The following is a 21,922-nucleotide window of genomic DNA, read 5'->3' on the forward strand; positions in this document are numbered from 1 at the left end:
CATAAGGCATCTTTTTGCCTGGCAGTTTGAATATTATTAAATCTTCACAATTATTTTGATTTTGGGGCCAATTTTAAATTTGATTATCCTGCTTTGTTTATAAACTTTTTATAAACAGAGTTATCCCCCAAAGAACAGGTATATAGGAAACTACTTGTTTTATATTTAAATGTCACATAAATCATCAGTTCGGTATTGTAGTAGTGGGGGTTCTCTAGGGAAACAGAACCAACAGGAGATATCTGTGAATAGTATGAGATTTTCTACAAGTGCCTCATACAACTGCAGGAATGGATGAGTCCAGATTTCATAGAGCAAACTGAAAACTGACAACTCCAATGAAGGTCTTCAGTGAATTCTCCTGGAGAGGCTGGCTGGCTGAAGTAGAGATGAAAGTTCTCTCTTCTGACTACTGAAGTCATCATCTCCCCCTTAAAAGCTTTAAACTGATTCAAGTTCTCTCATTGCAGAAGACAATCCCCTTAGTGGACTGCAGATATAATCAACTATAGATGACAATCAACTAATAATTTAAGTCCAAGAAATGTCCTTACAGCAACAGATAGGCCAGTATTTTCTTGACCAGACAACTGGGCACCGTTACCTGGCTAAGTTGATACAGGAACCTAACCATCATAGTTCTATAACTTTCATTTTCTTTATAAAAGAAATATATCTGGGAAGTAGCCTCAAATGTCTTCCCCAGCAGTAGAAAAATAAGAAAAATAAGAAAAATAAGAAAAATAAGTCATTGTTCAGACACCCTCACTGACTCCAATCCAGAGACTTATGCCTCATTCTCAATGTACTATAAAACATAAAAAAAGATATGTTTTAAGCAAGAATACAGGCAAAGGTGAAAATAAACCCAAGTTGTGGGAATAGTTTTGGCTCTTAAATGATTGCTCTTAGTTCACATATTTAATAATAAAATTTTCTTACATAGAAAATGCCAATTAACATATAAAAGGACACTCAAAGACTTTACCAAGAGCTTGTATTTAATAAAACATATTAAAGAATTACAATATTCTGTGTTGAAGATAATGTTGATAAGCCTGTATTCTCAAACTAATCTGATGTCAACCTTCTGGAGTGCAATTTGAAAATATATGTCAAAAAGTGGTTAAATGTGAACATGCTTTGGCCCATAATTTTTCTTCTTTTAGGAATTTATATGGAATATTTCATTGGCTCATATGTAATGATTTGTAAAATAAGGTTTGTTTTACTTATTTTTAATAAACTTTTTATTTTAGAACAGTTTCAGATTTATAGAAAAATTGTGAAGATATACAGACAGTTCCCATATACCCTGCATCCAGTTTCCCACGTTACTAACAACTCACATCAGTCTGTTATTATTGTCGCAATTAATGCACAAATCTTGATACATTATTAACTACCAAAGTCTAAACTCTATTCAAATTTCCTCAATTTTTAACAAATTTTTCTGTCTCAGAATCTCATTCAGGATGCCTCATTGTATTTAGTTGTCACACTTTCTAAGGCTCCTCTTTATTGAGAGTTTCTTAGACTCTCCTTGATTTTTATGATCTTGATGATTTTGAGGCATAACTGGTCAGATATATGATAGAACATCCCTGCATTGGGATGTGTCTGATATTTTCTGTGTTTGGCTGGGGGTTGTGTATTTTGGGGGGAAGGATCACAGAGGTAAAATGTCATTTTCACCATAATGGTATATGCTATCAATATAACTTGCCACTGTTGATGCTGACTGTGTAAGTTTGCAAGTTGCTGGAATGCAATATACCAGAAATAGAATGACTTTTAAAAAGGGGACTTTATTAAGTTGCAAGTTTATAGTTCGAAGGCCATGAATATGTCCAAATTAAGGCATCAAGGGAAAGATACCTTGGCTCAAGAAGGTATGATGATGTTCAGGGTTTCTCTCTCAGCTGGGAGAGCACATGGTGATGTCTGCTAGCTTTCTCTCTTCATTTCATAAGGCTTCCCTGGGGGCATTTTCCTTCATCTCCAAAGGTCTCTGGCTGTTTAGACCCTATCAGTTCTAGTGGCTCTGTCAGTTTTGGTGACTCTGTTATTTCTGAGGTTTCTCCAAAATGTTCCCTCTTTTAAAGGATTCCAGTAAGCTAATCAAGACCCCCTGGGATGGGTGAAGTCACATCTCCATCTAATCCAAAGATCAGACCCAGAATTGGGAGTGTCACGGCTCCATGGAGGTAATCTGATCAAGAAATTCCAATTTATTAAATCCAGATTAAAAGAAACAGCTGCCTCCACAAAATGAATCAGGATTAAAACATGGCTTTCTGGGGTACATAATACTTTCAAACCAGCACACTAATATTGATTGCCTGTCTGAGGAAGTGTTTGTCAGGTTTCGGTACTGTGAAGTTGCGATTTGTCTTACCCTTTCCATACTGTTTCCTTTGGAATAAAGTCACTATGTGCAACCCACATTTAAGGAGTGCCCTCTCTTTGAGGGCAGAGTATCTACAATAATTATTTGGAATTCTTTCACACCAGAGATTTGTATATTCCCCTCTTTTATTTATTTATTTGATCATTTATTTACATCAGTATAGATGCATTTTAATGTTTATAATAGCACAATTTTGAAAATGATTTAAATATCCACCATTAGTGATCGGTTAAATAAAGTATGAAATTTTATGCACAAAGTAATAAACAGTACATAGCATGCCTATATAAACATACTTATTGTATTAGCTAGGGTTCTCTAGAGAAACAGAATCAACAGGGAACACTGGCAAATATAAAATTTATAAAAGTTCCTCACATGACTTCAGGGATGTGGAGTCCAAAATCCGCAGGGCAGGCCGTGAAGCCAACGACTCCAGTGGAGGGTCTGGATGAACTCCAGGGAAGAGGCTCACCAGCCAAAGCAGAAAACAGTGCCTGTCTCTTCTGAATCCTCCTTAAAAGGATTCCTGTGATTAGATTAAGTATCTCTCATTGCAGAAGACACTCCCCTTTGGCTGATTACAGATGAAATCAGTTGTGGGTGCAGATGACGTGATCATGAACTAATTCTATGAAATGTCCTCATCCCAACAGACAGGCCAGCACTTGCCCAACCAAACAAACAGGTACCACAACTTGGCCATGCTGACACATGAACCTGACCATGACACTTATTTATATGGAAATGCATCTATATACAAGAAAAGCAAGATAACTATCCATGGTGCAATTGTGTTTTACAAAAAAAGAAAAAAGTGTGTGAATGACTGTGAGGGTGTGTGTTTGCATGAATACATTTAAAAAGTCTGAGAGACAAAATAGCCACATGTTAAGAATGAATATATGTAGGTGGTAGGATTATGTCAGTGATATTTAATTTTCTATATTAAATACATTTAAATATTTTTGTTTGGGTATTTCTCATACTGAAACCATATTAGCTTCATTGTTTCTGTCAAAATTTTTCATTTTGAATTCTTTTTTTTTTATATGCTGTATGGTGGGGTCACATTTTCATTCTTTTCCTATGTGAATATCCCCTTATTGCAGCACCATTTGTTGAATTTTTGTTTGGTTGGTTTTTCATTTGTTGGTTTGCTTGTTTGTTTGTTTGGGAAGTGCATGGGCTGGAAATCAAACCTGGATCTCCCTCATGGCAGGTGAGAATTCTACCACTGAACTACCCTTGCACCCCCTCATTTTGAATTCTTGTATCAGCATCACTGGAGACCATCGACTGCACAATATATAATGAAAAACAGTCTGCTCATTCTGAGTCCCTTTGAATGGATTTGGCCCACCAATGAACTAGAAAGAGCTGGCATTGCTGATGCTCTTAATGAGAGTTATGGATCCTTCCTGCAGGATCTCATCTCATGATGTAAAAACCTGAGAAAAGTACCATCATTATCTCTATTGTAGAGATGAAGTATCTGAGACTTCTAGAACTTGTGAGATGCCTCCCAGTTAGTAAATGGAAGAGCTAAATTTTAAACGTAGACAAGTTTAAATCCGAAGTTAATGTTCTTTGTCATCATGTTACATATAGGAACACTTGCTCCTCTCTCTATATATATTATACCAGACTGCACTCCTTTCACCTAGTTATTATTACATTTGTTGTTTTTTCTTATACACATCCTCTGTGCTCTTTAATTTCTTGGTTTTAAGCCTTCTGTCAAAATAATATCCTTGTTTGGTAGCTCATCTGGATACAGTAATTAGTGCTTTTTCCCTTGAGACCTCAGACTTTTTCATGATGATGTACTCTCTTCTGATTCCACATGCCTAAAGTTAAGGGTAGAACATTCTCTCTTACAGGTTTGGCCAAAATCAAGCCCAAAATTTTATACTTCATACCCATGAAAATAGTGTTTGTTGTATTGGCTAGCTGAATTGCTGAGGAAAAGAGAGATTTTTCATTAGTTTTTAATATTGTATCTTAGAAAGAGAAAGTATATCTTCACTCCCCCTTTTTAATAATGGCAAACATATTTTTTAATGAGTTACCATTCCAGGAAGAATTCTGCTTTTATTAACTGGGAAGGGTGAAGTAACAATTCATACATTTGTTTGACCAAGTTGAGTAAATTGTCTCTGCCCCTGAATGTTTTAACGACTTTATGATCACAGACCTTGATACCTACTGCATGCAGCTGGACCAAGAATGAATATTTTAAGTGAGATTGCATTTTGTAATTCTCTATTATTTTTCAGTCAGTTTTTGTACCTCAATTTTTTAGGAAACTTGAAGTCTGAGGAGATATGCATTTCACTAGTATTACATATCCAGTATTTATTTTATGTTTAAATATGTTTTAATTTCAGTATTCTTCAATGGTTATGAAATATATTTTGAGCAACTGCATGAAGTCATAAGACATGGTGAGTGTAGGAGATCAATGAGTCCATTTACATCTTAAGTTTCAAAAGGAAACTCAACTTTTTCTTTTTTTCAAGACTTCTGCTGTTTTGGCCCTTTTATTATTTTTTGTCGTTTGTTTGTTTTTCCTTCTCCTTCACAATAAAAGTTTGTGTTACATCTAATTTTAGATATTTATTCATTTTCCCAGAGGTAGGGTCTTGTAAGAATCTCATATTATTAAAAATGCTACCTATATGATGAGTCTGCTATATTTTCATTATGAACCAACCTACATTCTTTAGGCTTTCAATATCTTTAGGGGAGAGTGATATTTTTGGGTAGCTGTTTGTATTATTTGTTTTTCGTAATAAGTCAGGTCACCACTAGAGACCATTGCCATCCTCACATGATGCCTTTAATATAAACATATGAAAATTTTCAATCATTTGTAGAGAAGTTCTTCGGAAAAGTTTTATTATGACCAAAAGAGGTTAACAGTTAGGCAAGGTTCATATTGCTCCCAATTTAAAGTTTCATCGCTGAAGAAATCTAAACTTATTTGAATTTGATAATGGAATGTTTATAGAGTATACTGAATTCAGCAAAGAAGTTTAACAACTCAAAAAACAAATAAATGAACGGAAGACATAACATCCATTAGGAAAAATGTGTTGTAATGCTAAGATGATAGCAATTATCTCTTAAATGTAAACCCAATGAATGGCAGAATCCAACCTTCCAAGTGGATACAAGAATAGTTTAGTTTCACATTTAATATTATTTAGAAAGCATGTTTATATTAAGTCTTAAAATAGAATAAATAGGGATCCAAGGGTAGTTCAACGGTAGAATTTTCACTTGCCATGTAGGAGACCTAGGTTTGATTCCCAGTTCATACACTTCTCCCAAAAAACAAGCAAAAAATTCAACAAGTGATGCTGCAATAAGAGGATACTCACATGGAAAAAGGATGAAATGTGACCTCCACTATACAGCATACCAAGAAAAAAAAATGGTACTTAAGTAACACATCAGAATGCATCCAGTCAACTAGTATCAAACAATGTACTAAGCTATTGTGGATCCAAAATACCATAATAATTTCATTCTAATGACAACCGAGAGAGGCAACTACTGTTACTTCTTTACAAATGAGAAAATTGGGGCTTAGAAATAATTCTTTGTAAAAAAAAAGTAAGCAAAAGGCATTAAGGAAACAGATGCAGGCAGATCATATTAAGAAAAAGTAAGTTCTTAGACAAAGATTTCTAAACAACTATGAAAGGAAGTATCATTGTTGGCAAATGCAAGAGACATTAACATCACAAATTTGCATGCTTAGAAATCAATAATTATTATTTGAAAATAATTCTTGCAAGAAGTGAAGATCACAACCTTTATGAACACCGCTCCTACCCCCAAATTCTGGAAATGCCCCCAAATTCTAGGACCACATGTGGCCACCAGATGCTTAAAAATAAATGAATCATATAATTGAGTAAGAAGTGTCATTGATTACAATATTTTTACTGCTCCAAATCGTGTCATTTGGGCCCCTTCCTCTGCACCCACTGTTGCATAATTACTTTACTGAAGTTTTCTATTTGTTCTGTGACTTCAGGGAATGAAAATAAATGAAGTAGAAATATATTGGTGGCTATGGTAAGTGAAAAAGTCAAATGAACTCCTCCACTTTGCAACTACAGAAAGCAGCGGCTCCCACATCAAATAGGTCTGCTAAGGAGATCTGAATCACAGGAAGTGAAAATATGTAGTTCTTTGGGGATGCTAGGGACAGAGGGAAACATAAATATTATATTCATCAATTATGCACAAGTGGTCTTATTTTGAAAAGAATCAGGAAAGCTAAGGAGAGAGTGAGAGGTTTTGCTAGTATAAGTGTATCTTTTAAAAGAGTATTACTGGGATAGTGCTGAACCAAGAAAATGCAACTTTAAAAACAGTAGGAGCAGCTCACGGCACACTTGCTAGACCCTGTGAAATGTGGAGCCAGCCTGCACTCCCATTGTGGGTTCCTGGCTCTATTCCAGAGGGAGCAGATTAACCCCTATGTGCATACTGTGGGGCCCATATGTTGGTGCCAATCTTTTGGGTGGTAGCCTAAAAAAACAAATCAGGACACTCAACTCTAACTTACCCTCCAGAACTTTATATTCAGACAAAAATAGCTTGCAGCTAAAGCTGTTTAAGAAACAATTAAACTTCCCTGGGGCAAAGGATTAACTGCTTTAAGTCAGAAAATAGAGAACCCAGGGATGGGAAAAAATCTGTTCCATAGGGAGTAGAAGGGGGTATTCAAATATTTTAGATGGGGAAATTACTAAGGTCACAAGCAAGCTCCGCCAAGGATAAGACACAGGCTTGGAAAAGATGGAGTATACCCTGCACATCACATTCACCTCAGGTTAATCTTCATGAAAGGAGGATTGAACACTGAGGAAACAACCAGCTATGCAGATCCAATTTTCAAAGACTGTGAAAATGATTTTTTTCATTGGTTGTTTGGTTTTTGTTCATTCCTGGGACTCAAGGAAATCCCTGATAAAGCACTAGCTGGACCCAAATTTAAAGAACAGAGAGCTGAGGAAATAAACCACAGAGTTAACCACTTAAAATATTAAAATGTACCGTGTGCAATATAAGATTATGAATCAGAACAAAATAAAAGGAAATGGTGGCCCATCTAAAGGAACAAGATAAAAATTCAAAAACCATCAATGTAGTAGACTAACCTATGGACATACTGGGTAAAGAATTTTTTTAAATGATCCTCAGTATGTTCAAAGAGATAAAGGAAAATACAGAGGCAAAACTAAAGGATATCAGTAACAATATGAAAATCTCAATAAAGAGGTAAACATTTTTTAAAGGAATCAGACAGAACAACTAGAGTTGAAGCCTACTGCAAACAGTAACCCGAAGGGAGCAGAGGTAGCTATACTAATATCCAATAAAATAGACTTAAGTCCAAAACTTAACTGTACGAGGGACAAAGAAGGTCACTATATAGTGATAAAGGGGTTAATTCAACAAGATGACAAAACAATTTTAAAAATGTATGAACCCAACAGCAGAACTCCAAATTGTATGAAGCAAATATTGACAGATTTGAAGGGAGAAATACTCTATTCTACATTAATAGTCAGAGACTTTAATATACCACTTTCAATATTGGATGAAATATCCAGACAGAAGATCAATCGGGACATAGAAGAAATTAAAAGAAAATAGAAAGACATTAAAAGTGAGCCATTGAGAGTGTGAAGTGAAAGGGCCATAAAGGTGTTTAAGTTCTGTCTATCCCCTTCTTCTTAAGAATTAAGAATTTGCTCAAGGTCACATTGCCTATTAGTGCTTCAAATGCAATGCCATCCTCGATGTCCTGACTTCAGTTCTCATGCTCCTTCTGCAACTCTGAGCTGACTCTCAGATACTAGCACACCTTGTCAAAATTACTTGCCATGCAAAGGTAAGGGATTATTCCTCTTTTGGAAGTAATGATTCCTCTTTTGGAGGTTAGAATGAGGAGTTAGGGCAGGACTAGTTTTGGGAAATGGTGACTTCAGGTACAAATCCCTTTTCTTTGGGACTACTTAGAAAAGTCTATCTTTATCATTCTTTTTACATTTTTAACCAGAAGAGTAATGATTATGGAGGAGTTTGGGAAAAAAAAAAAAGCAGAGGAGGATTGTTCTTAGATGTGTGCTTTATGGCTTTTACTATTTAATAATATCAGCTGAAGCCATGACAGCAACAAAATGAAAACATCTTTGAAAGCAAATAATGATAGTATTCTCTTGTTAAACAACTAAAGGACATTCAATTTGGAATTCAGTAGAGAGTGTACTCCAATTGTAATCAGGAGACCTTGGTTATATCCCATTTTGCCTTGCAAAAATTGTGCAAAAAATCTGAATATAGTACGGGAAGAATGACACTTTCTTTCCCTGGTTGTTGGTAAAAATAAATATGCTAAAATGATTGACAATGGCTGCCATATTGACAAAAGTATGCAATAAATTCTTGTTAAATTGACCTAAAAAATAGAAAATATGTTTTGGAAGAGCCATAGAGAAAAAGGATCACTTGTTTACTGTTGGAGGGAATGTAAAATGGTGCATTTACTGTGGAAGACAATTTAGCAGCACTTCAGAAAGTTAAGTATAGAACTAAGATATGACCTGGCAATCCCACTACTAACCACATACCCAAAGAATTGAAAGCAGAGACTTGAACAGATATCTGCACACTAATGTTCGTAGTGGAATTATTCATAATTGCCAAAAGGTGGAAACAAACCATTTTGGTTTGAAAGGATGTATGTACCCTAGAAAAGACATGTTTTAATCTTAATCCCATTTTGTAGAGACAGCCATTTCTTCTAATCCCTATTCAGTACTGTATGTTTGGAACTTTAATTAGATTATCTCCCTGGAGATGTGACTCAATCAAGAGTGGTTGTTAAACTAGATTAGGTAGAGACGTGTTTCCACCCATTCTAGGAGGGTCTTGATTAGTTTACTGGAATCCTATAAAAGAGGAAACATTTGAAGAAAGCGAGAGATTCAGACAGAGCAGAGAATGCTGCAGCACCCATGAAGCAGAGAGTCTACAACCAGTTACTTTTGGGAGATAAAGAAGGAAAACACCTCCAGGGGAGCTTCATGAAACAGGAAGCCAGGAGAGAAAACTAGCAGATGAACCAAGAGAGAAACCCTGACTATGTTCGTCATGTGCCTTCTCACTTGAGAGAGAAAGTCTGAACTTCATTGGCCTTCCTGGATGCCTTTGATTGGACATTTCTGTAGACTTGTTTTAATAGGAACATTTTCTCAGCCTTAGAACTGTAAACTGGCAACTTATTAAACTCCCCTTTTTAAAAACCATTCTGTTTCTGGTATATCATATTCCAGCAGCTAGCAAGCTAGAACACAACCCAATTATCTATCAGCAGATGAAAGGAAAAACATAATGTGATATATGCATCTAATGGAATATTATTGAGTCAAAAAAAAAAAAGAATGAAGTCCTGATACCTGCGACAAAATGGGTGAATCTTGAATACAGCATGTTGAATGAAATAAGTCAAACACAGAGGAAAAATGTTGCATGATCTTACTGATGTGAAATGGTTAGGATAAACAAAGGCACTGTGTCACAAACTAGAATAAAGGGACTGGGATTGGGTAGAGAATGGGAGGTTAATTCTTAATCGGTATAGTGTTTCTTTTTGAAGTGTTAGAAAAATTTTGATAATGGATGGTAGTACAGCATTGTGAGTGTAATTAACACTGATGATTTGTATATTTGAACACGGTTAAAAGGAGAAATTTTGGCTTATATATATGCTACAAAAATAATTTTTTTAAAAATGTAGAACTGTACAACACAGTAAGCCCTAATTTAAACTGTGCACTATAGTTAATGGTGAAATCGCAATAGTATTTCATCAATTGTAACAAAGGTACCACATGAATGAAAATTGTTAACAAAAGGAAAACTGTGTGTGTGTAAGGGGGAATACACGAGAATTCTGTATTTCCTGCATGTTTCTTTTTCTGTCAACCTCAGTTTCTCATTTTAAAAAGTTACTATAAACAAACAAACAAAAAGCATAGGCACTTTCCCTAAGGATTACCAAATTTAGGGTTGCCAGATTTAGCAAATAAAACTATGAGATACTGGTGGTGCAATGATGGCTCAGTGGCAGAATTCTCGCCTGCTATGCCAGAGACCCGGGTTTGATTCCTGGTGCCTGCCCATAGAAAAAAAAAACTATAAGACACCCTGTTAAATTGTAATTTCGTGTAAACAACAAATGATTTTTTAGTATAAGTATGCCTCAAATATTGTAGGGGGCATACTTACACCAAAAAATTATTTCCTGAATAATTTTATTTATTAGCCCAAGTAGAAAATGTATCAATGTTTTAGGAATATGGAAAAGAGGATGATGGTTCAATAACTCTTCAGGAAGAAGAATGGACGTTTCAACCTAAAAGTCCAATTATTAGCCCATGGGTTAACATTTTTCTGAACCAAAAAACATCTGTTACCTGAAATAAGGGCAAGGTGGTTATTTTCATTCCAGCATTGCAGAGGTAGATGCAGTGCTTTCTATAAATGATGATGCCTCACCTGCCAGAGATACAAAGGTCTGCATATTATATCCATTTCATCTCCTGGCTTTTCCAACCTTTATTACTGAGAGGCATTAGCCTGATCTTCATTTAGTCTTGTCTGCAAACTTCATTTTGATCAGTGTTTTTAGGTATGCATAAGCTTTGCTTTGAAGGACTTTTAGGACTTAGAAACTAAATAGGATTCCTGATTTTCAATGTATAGCTGTGTCATTTACATTTTGTAATGTTGACAGTTGAGAAAATGAACAAAAAGAACAAGCTTTCAAACAAAAAACTCAATGAACCTAGTAGCTTTAGACATTTAAGTTAATAAGAATAGGACTCAAAAAGTCACCCCAGCTAGAAATTAAATGACAATGGCTCTCTAGTATCATGGTTCAGAACATGCACTTATTTTCTAAATTTGAGAACAAACACCAATCCCCATTTTCACATTGGTTAAACTGGTTATGGAATATAGAAAGAATGTCAAAGCTCTGTGTGTTCTATGTGATTTATGAGTTTCTTGGAAACACTTGCGATCAGATGTATCAGAGACGCAGGACACTAAGGTAACTTGTTCCGATAATCTATACAGTGTACCTAGATTTCATGTTTCAGAGATTGAAAAAGCATTCAACACATGGTCTGGTGAATCAGATTCTGAGCTGGAACTAAAGCCCCATGTGCGCTACCCCAGTACCCTTGTTTAGTCACTGTGTAACTTCCAGCAGAGGCCTCCAGACATCTCTATCTTCCAGTTTACAGCCCCCATAAAAAGAGATGTTCAATAATTATTTCATCACCTCCCCATTTTTAGGTTGCATTTCTGTTTATAAATGGCATTAATGCTTGGAAATTATGTTCAAAGCTATCCAAAACCACAATGACAATTTTCCCTAGCAAATTAAAACCAAAGGTTGAAAACTTTGAACTTTTTAAACATTTTTCCTCATGTAGTCAAGTTTATAAATACATACACATATACATACATTATATATACATATACCTATATATGGATATATATACATATATAGTAGAAGTTTCAGAGTGTAAATGTGTAGTTAAATCTCCTGATTTATAGTGCTTTCACATAGCCATGCTAATCATTTTCAAATAATTTTGCTAACTTTATAAGATGATGCATTTACTAAAACTGCCTTGGAAAGACCCATCTCCTTTGAGGACTCAGAATGAACAGAAGAAGGATAAATTCATCACATTTCTTGTTTGCCTTGTTTGCATGGTCCCTAACATGACTGTGAGGCTTTTTTGGATCATTGTAGGTGTTCAATGAATAATTAATCCTCAACTGGAGATGCTTTGTTTGCCAGGAGGTGAGCTACAGGCATCAAGTGCTATTGTGTGTCGGCTTGAGAAGAAAATAAACAGCTGACTTAAAATCAAGTAATTAACGAAATCTAGAAACGTTTTTTTGAAGACCCAGGTCTGTTGCTGGAATCATTCGGTAATAGTGAAAGTAACTGGAGAAGAAAAAATCTCTGCCGTATCTTCAACTTTTCTGCAAGTGAGTTGGCAAAAAAAAAACCCCAAAACATATATTTGTCATTCATAAATGTCTTTCCAGACTTTATCACTTTCTCAACTTCCTTGATGTGCTTTTGGAAGTTTTATTCCTTTTTCCCCAATTGTAGCACTTCACTGTGTGGTAGCAGTTTTGAGTTACTGTGCCTTCTTGAGACATTGAAAATTTCCAACTAATACATTGAGGTGCTTGCGGCTAGGTAAGGGAAGTTGTGATGTGTCATCATCTTTTCTTTAAGTGATTTTATTTGCAAAATTCTCTTAATGCATAACTTACTCTGATTTTCCATTAAACAATGTCCATACTATATTACAGCTTGGAAATTCTAAAATATTCTAAATAATTAGCATGGAGAACAAATAAAATATTTTGCTAGTATATGAATTGGTCTGAGGAAAAGGAGGAGGAATAGAAATAAAATAGGTGAGAAAACTTGTCCCTTGAATAAAATTGGCATATTGGGCTAACCCTCTAGACACATTTAAATTCACTCAAGTTACAAAAAGATTAGTCAAAGTGATAATGAAATCAGATACAGGTCTTTATCACATAAACTGAAAATGTGGAAAAACAGAGGCAGAATTATACATTTTTTGCACGGGCAGGCACTGGGAATCGAACCCAGGTCTCTGGTATGGCAGACAATTGTCTGAAACTTAATTGTATCACCCCCAAAACTTTTGGTTCTCTTGAGTTTTTTGTTACTCAATTGCAGGCATCACATCATGTTGCTCTGTTTTCTGCATCACACCAGATACAGTTTAATTTCCATTTTTGATTTAAAAATGAACCATTTTCATATGAAGCATTCAAAATTTCTTTGATAATTTTTTTTTAATCTCCTCCTCCCAATACCCTCTGCTCTGCATTCCTTTTATTCATGTTTGTGCTTCTGGGGTGCCTTTTTGACAGGAAGCTCAACACAGGAAACTGTCCTGATTTAGGATCTTTGACAGGCAGAGAAAGCACCTCCAATCACTACAATTTTTTTAGTTTTAGTTGAAATCTTTCTAGTCTTTTCACTTTTTGTTCACAGTCCAGGCTAAGATAGATAGAAATGCTTGCAAATGGATTCCCCATTCAATTTTTAAGTTAAAGATTGAAACATCTTCTTAAAATGTAAAACTCAAAACTTTTTGTACAAATTATTTGAAAACCTGTTCTTGATCTTCCCCTATGACCTGAGTTTTTAACCAAGCTAGAGAGCCAGGGAGGTAGATAAAGAATGCTGAGATGTGCAGGAATTTTTCATAGAGAAAATTTGTAGAGGCACTTTTCTCTCTCTCCCTCTCTCACTTGCTCACTCTCTTTGGATTTCTTGTTCCCTCACAAAATATGTATTTTTAGAGAGTCTTAAAATCCATACATTATTTTCTTTGACTAAATCCTAGAAAGCATTTTTATTAAACTTAGGATATTTTCATTTCTAAAAATTTAAATGAACATTATCTTTTTAAAGCAGGGATCTAGAAGAAATGATTGCAGCTTGTCTTTTGATCTAGAAGGAAAGATGTAGAAGCTAACATTGTCCTATTTTGGGAGTGGGTGTTTGTTTAAATCTTCAAATCTGACGATTAATGTAAAATTTCTCCATCTACCTCTTAAAGTACATGTGGAGCGAGTTCCTACGCGGTGCCCTGTGGGGTCACAGGCTCAAACACAACAGAAACTTTCAGCCAATGACTGCTTTATTACTTACACCTCACAAAGGGCCCAGAAGAGCAGGGGAAGAGATCCCCTCATGGCTGGTCTCCCAGGGAGGCCCAAACTGCCTGGGTGGGGGTTGGTTGATGGCAGCTCTGCAAGACCCACTTTGCATAGAAGGAGAGAGACAAATGAATGCCACTTGGGTGTGTAGTTAACAGTCCTCGGATGAGGGGGACACACAATTTGTCTAGGCTCAGCCCTTGGTCTTGTTCTCACCACACCCATTTCCTGGGACCAATATCAAACTTTAAGGAAAATAATTCAAGCTACATCCAGTTACAGCATCTTTGTCTCAATGCAGACCCCATCTGGTGAGGTGCTGCAGAAATGTGTTGCAATGCCATGTAGTTCTGCCAGACTCTTATGTTCTACACGCTGGCTGTTTTCTTTTTCTCCCTTCTTGTCTTTCTCAGCCTGGTTCTCTCTCTTCCTTTCTTTCTCTATCTCTCTCTTCTTTTGCTTTGACTCTCTGACTTTCTCTCTTTCTGTTGCTGTCCCTAGCTCTCTTGTCATCTGCGTTTTTCTCTCTGTATCTACCAGTTCCTCTCTGTTTCTTTTGCTCTCCTTCTCTCTATTGCCCTTATTTCTTTTGTTGAAACCTGGAAATTTTGATAATTTAATGTGTTATTGGTGGAATTTAGACTTGGAGGTATCTATCTGTTCCTTAAGCTTATGTCCACTGGTGTTACGAGTTTTATTGAATGCCAGGAGTTAACAACAACAAAAAAATCCAAATAAGCAAGGAAAAAAAGAAAATACCTTTCCCAGCCTTTACAAATTCACTAGTGCTTGAGCTCTCCTTTAAAGCTTATTCATATAATGAGTTTAAAGAAAAGCTTAAGACCAAAGTTTAGGAGTTCCCTGATAATTTCCGCCCATGCATCTTATCTTGAGCATGTGCCTGTAGCCTTACAAAATCCCCCTCCATGCAGATCCAAATACCCTCTCTTCTCTGGGAAGCAGTTTCCTTAAGGTCCCAGACACTGCACTGCATGTCCTACAGAGAGCAGCCCCTTGCCACAGGTAGCCATGACTTGTTGTTCTCCCATAACAGTCTAGAGGAGAGCTCTGTGAGCTGCCTTCTACTTGTAGTGCAAGTTCTGGAACAGCAAGCTTGCAACATGTGTCCTGGTTCCCACCACCAGGCAATTTGGGCCACAAATACATGCTCTCAGTAGGTGCACAAGGATTGCTCTGCTCCCTTCAGGACCAAGACCTGGGACCAGCACCAGCAGTGCAAGCCAGTCCCATGTCTAACCATGTGAGTGACAGGGGAGGGGCCACCCAGGGCACCAGTGAACCTACTTTTAAAATGCCTTTATCTTGATTTTGGTTCCCTAATCTGCAGAAGCCACACAAATTCAATAGCTGCAGGTCTGCCTCCAAATTGTAACTTTCAATATTTTATTAGGAAACGAAATTGAGAGCTGCCTAATGATCCCAGGAGAAGACTCTCCCAATTTAACATAATCTCTAAACAACATTTAAGACGCAATTTAGTAGGGCCACAGTGGAGTGGGTATAGCAAAGTCACCGGTGCAGGGGCAGTTTAAAGTAATATGCATTTTGGTTCCTCCTCTTTGCTTTTAGCACAGCCATGGGGTCCTGCAGACATTTGCTCCCAGTACCGCTGGCTTCTCACTTTCATTTTTATTAAAAAACTAACAAGGGGCATTAAGCAGCTCCTGTTTAATTTCCCGTAGAAAAGCAATAGTTTCAAACAGGCCGCTGGTGGAGGGATATTTAAATGCAAAATGCACAGCTGTGCCAAATGTATGTGCCACAGCAAAAATGGTTTCTTAATATGACAGTTTAATACCATGGATTTTTATTTCATTTGCCACCGAAACAGCTAATCAGGGAGAATTGAACCAGTGCAGGCAGAAGTACAATTGGGTAGTTGTTAAGAGACAAAGAACGCAGCTTGTCAGCCCACTACGGTTTCATGCTAGGCTTGTGCAGTGTTTCAGAATGGACAGAATGTTACCCCACTGGGAGATTTGCCCTGACCTGCCCACACTTAGCTGGAACATCTAAAAGCTTTCTACAATGAGTTGCTAAGTGAGCCATACTTCTGCCCTCTTGTAGGCTCAGTTCTGACCCTATCCCACCAGAAGTAAAAATGTGAACATTAAGGCGCAATCGAGAAAAAGATCACACAGAGGGAATCTTTAAGATTTCATATCAGTGTTGACACTCATTTCCCTTTAGCTCTGGGAAAATGGACACATGGTTATGTGAATAATTGTAGAAAAGAAAGTCCTAAGCTCTGCTTTTATAAAAATTCAGAGACAGACAGGCACGTCAGGTCCATCCCAACTTTCCAGGGAAACAGTTCTATAATGGATATTTTTAAAAGATTTACTATTCTAGCTGATCTTGCTTTCTTGGGCCAGATTTCTATAATGACCTTCTTCCTCTCTAGTTCTAACATACACATCCTAGGGAAAGGCTGTATAATGAACGATGACATTTTATAATAGGAAATTTGGCCCAAACTGCTCAATGTTCTTTGAGATCCTAAGAAAGGGCATAATTCTGATGTTCCTAAAGTTAGGTCCCTTTTTTCCTGCAAAAGAACAAGTCTTTGTCAAGAGGTAGGTCAAAAAATAACCTTCCTTGTCAAAATGAATATGGACAAACATGCTTTGAGTTGTTTCTTAGAATTCTTGCCCTTCCCTTGAAATGCGTTTTTGCTTGGCCCTGGGTTCCTTCTCAGACATTGCTCTCTGAGTTCTAGCATTCAATTTTCAAAGCCCAGACCCCATGCCGCTTACATGCCATTAGAATACAAGTATGAAATTTTGACCGATATCTTCTAGTTTTCCCATAATAGAAGGGTCAGGGTATTAAGGTGTGGGAGAATCCCCGAGCCACACATCAGAAAGATGTGCTGTGAGGCTCTAATGCTGTAGGCAGACTGACACAGAATGAAGGCAGGAAAGGTTCATTAATTTGATTACTTCATAACCTCAGGAAACAGTTTCCTGGCTTTTCTATTAAATCTTTCCTGCTCTGTTTCCTTAGACAAGCATTGTGAAGGCACCAGACGAGGAACTGATGATGTTTCCAACAACAGGAAATGGCCATTTACAAATGACTGCTTTTAAATCAGGCTCTAGTTCTGCCAGTTAAGGTATAAGAGGTTAACTTTCTAAGATAGTAAGAAAAGAAAGGAAGGGAGGTAGGAAGGATGGAAGGAAGGACAGAAGGAAGGAAAGAAATGAGAAAGGGAAAAAGAAAGTCTGTCGAGATAACTTGTTAAAGGATTGATCAAAGGGGAAAGCAAGCAGATCGCTTATAGTTTCTTCAAGTTGAAAAGCTCATATATTAAGGTCTCAGAAAAGATATTTTCATCTACTCTGGTTAGATAGGTAGGTGTATATGATGCTACACTCTGAACACTGAGCCTGGAACTGCCATGGAGAGCAGTACTTGCTGCCATTTGGTGGGCATCTACTCGATGTCAATCATATTAAGTGCTTGTAAATTATGGCATTCAAAACCCTGCTTATCATTTCAGGTGATTTAGGTCATTAATGAGAATAATGGGAATTATACTCAGATGTTAGGCCTGATAGCTAAAAACTGATTAATGCAAGATTACACGTCTTTCTCCTTCAAATGTTTCCCCAAGCTTTGCTAATGACTACTTGTTACAGGGCGCTCTTCCAACCCTTCACCCATAACAACACATGATCTATATGCTGATAAATAAGCCTTTGGTTCAACTCCAGCCATGACAATTGAGACTGTATTTAAGTTCCGAGTACAAAAATAATAATTTACAAATAAATGTACCCCTATTTCTTTTGTCATCCTCTACTTCTCTGTCTCCCTCCCCTTTGTCAATAAACATAAACAGGTTGATGGTACCAGGTCACATGTCTGAAATTTTCCTTTTCTCTGCCAGAGAGCTACACTTCCAAAACTCAGCTTGGATCTTCAATTTAATTAATAAATGCCAGGATATATATCCTGTTCCAATCCATTTGCATCAAAAATGGCTGCTGTGCTGGGCTCTGTTCAGTTACCCTCAGAAATCCTCCCCAGCTGTGAAACACTCAGACCATGAGAACAGTTTTATCTCCTTGAGCACAAGGAAAAAAATGTTCACTATTAAGCCCTACCATTGATTTACTTATAATTATGCCTGTCTCGCAGATTGCTTTTTCCTTAGCTTTTCAATGCCTGACTCTGAAGGTATAGTGTGCTTTTACAGGTGAAAGTGCTTTTCTAAACCATTGTGAAATGGGTTTTAGTGGTTCTACTGACAAGAACTTATTCATCCAGAGAAAGTCAATAGGACAGGAGTAACTGAACCATAAGGATTGTAGGTGCTAATAGAAATGAAATTCCAATTTGACAAAATCAAAATGGAGGACTTATTAATATTGGTCTTCTCTCACTATATAGTTTGTATTTTTTGTTGTTGTCTTATTTCCTCATTTATATACTTTTATATGAAAATTTCTAGGAGATGGTATTAATACCCAGGAAAAAAAAAACAATATTTAGAAAGATTTGAAATGGCTCAGTCATTCTAGAGGAAAATTGATGTTATAGAGTATTGGCTTAAAATGACAACGAAAACTGCAAGGAGAACATATTGTACATTTTTATTTTAACTCATGAGATAAAAATGAGACCTTTGAAAGCAAAACAGAAGCAGAAAGCTTGAGTACACTTTTCTTCCTGATGTACTTCATTTTTCAGTATGCTCACAATCGTTGTTATCTGTATCTTATTTCAAAAGTACAGGGTGAATTTAGATATGCTAACATTTTATTTTAGTTTTGTTCATCTGACACTTTTTCCTCCTCCTCCATCCCTTCTCTCTCTTTCCTTTCACACTTCTTTTTCTCAGGGTTCAGCGTTTGTCTAAGTGTGCTGAATGTTTATGTATAAGGCTTCAGAATCAGGATGGAATCTGGAATTAGTTAGAAAGAACAAAAAAAGTTCTTTGGCAGAAAAACAATATGAGCACCCTGGAACACACAATCAAAGCATCAAAGAATGATAGCTAGACTTGATGGTCAGCTTTTGCTCTGCTCGCTATGCAAAAGAACCTGAGTTTAGATGGGCCGGTGAAGCTTGTGAAAGGCCAGGCTTCTCAGCAGAGTGCTGACTGCTGAGGGCAAACAGAACAGAGAACAAAACAACAGGGTCTGAGTCATGACAAGACTCCATTTCCTTTACATCAGAATGTGTGTTCATCTTGAGAGACCTGGGAAAGCAGCCAAACTGATCGCCAGCGATAGAAACTAAGTCCAACACAGCCCAGCCAGAGCAACACCTTGATGCTTATTTTTATTTATGTTTTTAGTTTGTTGTAGCTGTCTTCTTTCTTTTAACAATGTAAGGATTCTTCTCTGGAAGAATAGAAATCTTTATTTCTAATTTTTAGCAGTTTCCCCTGTTGTGTCTTATTATGAAAGTACTTACGTATTTATGAAAATACAGAAAACACCGATGAGAAGCTACAAAATAAAAAACAAACTCCTGCAATGCCCCATCACATGAAGACAACCACTGTTCATGGTATTGACTGATGTTTTGATTTAATCCTTGGTATAGTCTTGTTCTTTCTGTTGCACCCCATCCCCCCGACCCCAAACATTGAACTCTGTAAGTGTTAGTTGGTTCCACCTCAGCTGGAGATTCCCTCTTAAGAAAGTTTCATGTAAAAGGAGGGAGATGCACAGGGCATGGATTTTTATAAGCTAGCTTTCCCCAGCCACTACATAATACAGAAAATAACTGAGGAAGAATTGGTCAGAGGTAATGAAGGTTTGCAGGTTTATTCAGCAAGGACGAATAAGAGAACGAGAAACCATGAAGAGATATTAAAGCAGAAGGAATTTAATTACCCTCCCCACTTCTCATGGTACATCCAGCTGTGCCTAGCCCAATCATGTAGAAGAGGTGGGAGCAAATGGTCAACGATACTTCAAAACTGTAAGTCTTTATATGTTCAGAATGGAAAAGACATCTCAACCACATTTGTGAAGAAGAGAGGGACAGTCAGCTGACCCACACTTCAATAGCCCGGCAGTGCATTTGTGCATCACTATGGTCCTCCCACACACAACAAAATGATAACAAATAAGTTGAGTTGTTGGACCCAAGTTTGTGAGAGATTGGCAGGGAAGGGATGATGGCTAAAATGGTATGGCAGTTAATGCATTCTGTTTAAAGAATCTGGCTCTTTCTTCTCATTCTCAAGTTCTCTTCTCCAGTGCTACCTGAGATAATTTTTCTTGAATTCCATATCTTAAGTAAGCTATGACTACATACCCATTCATTCTCTATCTCATCAGCTCATTTTAATTTCTTCATAGCACTTATCTTCTCACTGTCTCCTTCGATTTTTATTTGCTTACTACCCATCTCTCCCCACTACAATATAATCTAATGTAATGAATATATTTTTCTGTTATTCTTATAGTATTATGAGATATAGGTGTAAATTATTGCCTAGAATACAGGAGATGCTTGATAAATATTTATTAAACCTTAAGCCAAAAAACATGAACAAATTTGATGTACTTACTTACAATCTGTAACTTTGTGGATTTTTTTTGTCTTTTCTCTTAGTTTTGAAAACTGTATTAAAATCTCCCAAATAATTTTGATTTGTCTTTTATGATATTTAACCCTCAAAAGTAGTTATTATTACATTATAAATTACTCTAAATTGTTAACCTTGTCATTTTTCTTTACTCCTTACTGAATCTCCACTTCTTTCTTGATTTGAAAAATAACCTTAAATATTTCCTGTAGCTAAAGCATGTGGATAACACATGTTCTTCATTTTTCTTTATTAAAGAAAGTCTATATTTTGTCATATTTTTTGAGAGATAATTTTGCTGGGTATGGAATTCTAGCTTGAATACTATTTTCTTTCAGCACTTAAAAGATATACTTTCAATTCCTCTGGCTTCCCTTATTTCTGTTTGCAAAATTAGCTATTAGTCTTATGGTATCTTCTAGGATAGTAATATTTGTGTGTGTTTCATCATCTCACTCCAACTGCTTTTAAGATTTTAACATTTCTATGCTTTTCAGCTGCTTTATTTTATGTCTAAGTGTAAGTTTCTTTTTAGTTACCCTACTTTGGATTTGTAGAACTTTTTTGGATTTTTGACTTAAAATACCTCATTATTTGGGGGAAATTCTGTGTTACCATCTCTTCATATATTACTTCTATATCGATCTCTATTTTCCTGTTGAGTCTTTAATCATGCATATGATAGAACTTTTTATTCCTCATGTATCTCTTTATTCTTTTCTGTATTTCCCATCTTTTTTCTTTCTTTGCTTCATTCTATTTCTTCTATCTATTTATCAGTTCACTAATAGTCACTTAAATAGGAATTTTTAAAACACACCCTTGAATACTTAATATTATGTATTATAGATTTCAGCTCTAAATTGTCCATTTGATTCATTCTTAGATACAAATTCCACTTTTCTGATTAAATTATTCCTGTTTCATTTAATTTTAAAATACATTTATCAATGTTGTTTTAAAGACTGTCCGATAAAGCCAAATTTATATTATCTTTTTTCTCTTGATTTTAATTCATTTCTTGTTTTTCACAAGTTCAAATTTGCTTATTAAATGCCAGGAATTTTCTGTAAAAATTTTTAAGATGCATTGATTTGAGTCTTTGAATGCTGTTATCT

General features: G+C 36.2%; 2 long non-coding RNA genes across 2 annotated transcripts in view; one reads left to right on the forward strand and one right to left on the reverse strand.

Annotated features, from left to right (window-relative positions):
• LOC143676299 (uncharacterized) overlaps nt 1-21,922 on the reverse strand; it is a 72,446-nt gene that overhangs the window by 18,990 nt on the left and 31,534 nt on the right. The gene's annotated exons all lie outside the window — the stretch shown is intronic.
• LOC143676298 (uncharacterized) overlaps nt 1-21,922 on the forward strand; it is a 156,138-nt gene that overhangs the window by 633 nt on the left and 133,583 nt on the right. The window lies entirely within an intron of this gene.

The sequence above is a fragment of the Tamandua tetradactyla genome, chromosome 3 (genome assembly GCF_023851605.1).
Source record: "Tamandua tetradactyla isolate mTamTet1 chromosome 3, mTamTet1.pri, whole genome shotgun sequence".
NCBI classification, from domain to species: domain Eukaryota; kingdom Metazoa; phylum Chordata; class Mammalia; order Pilosa; family Myrmecophagidae; genus Tamandua; species Tamandua tetradactyla.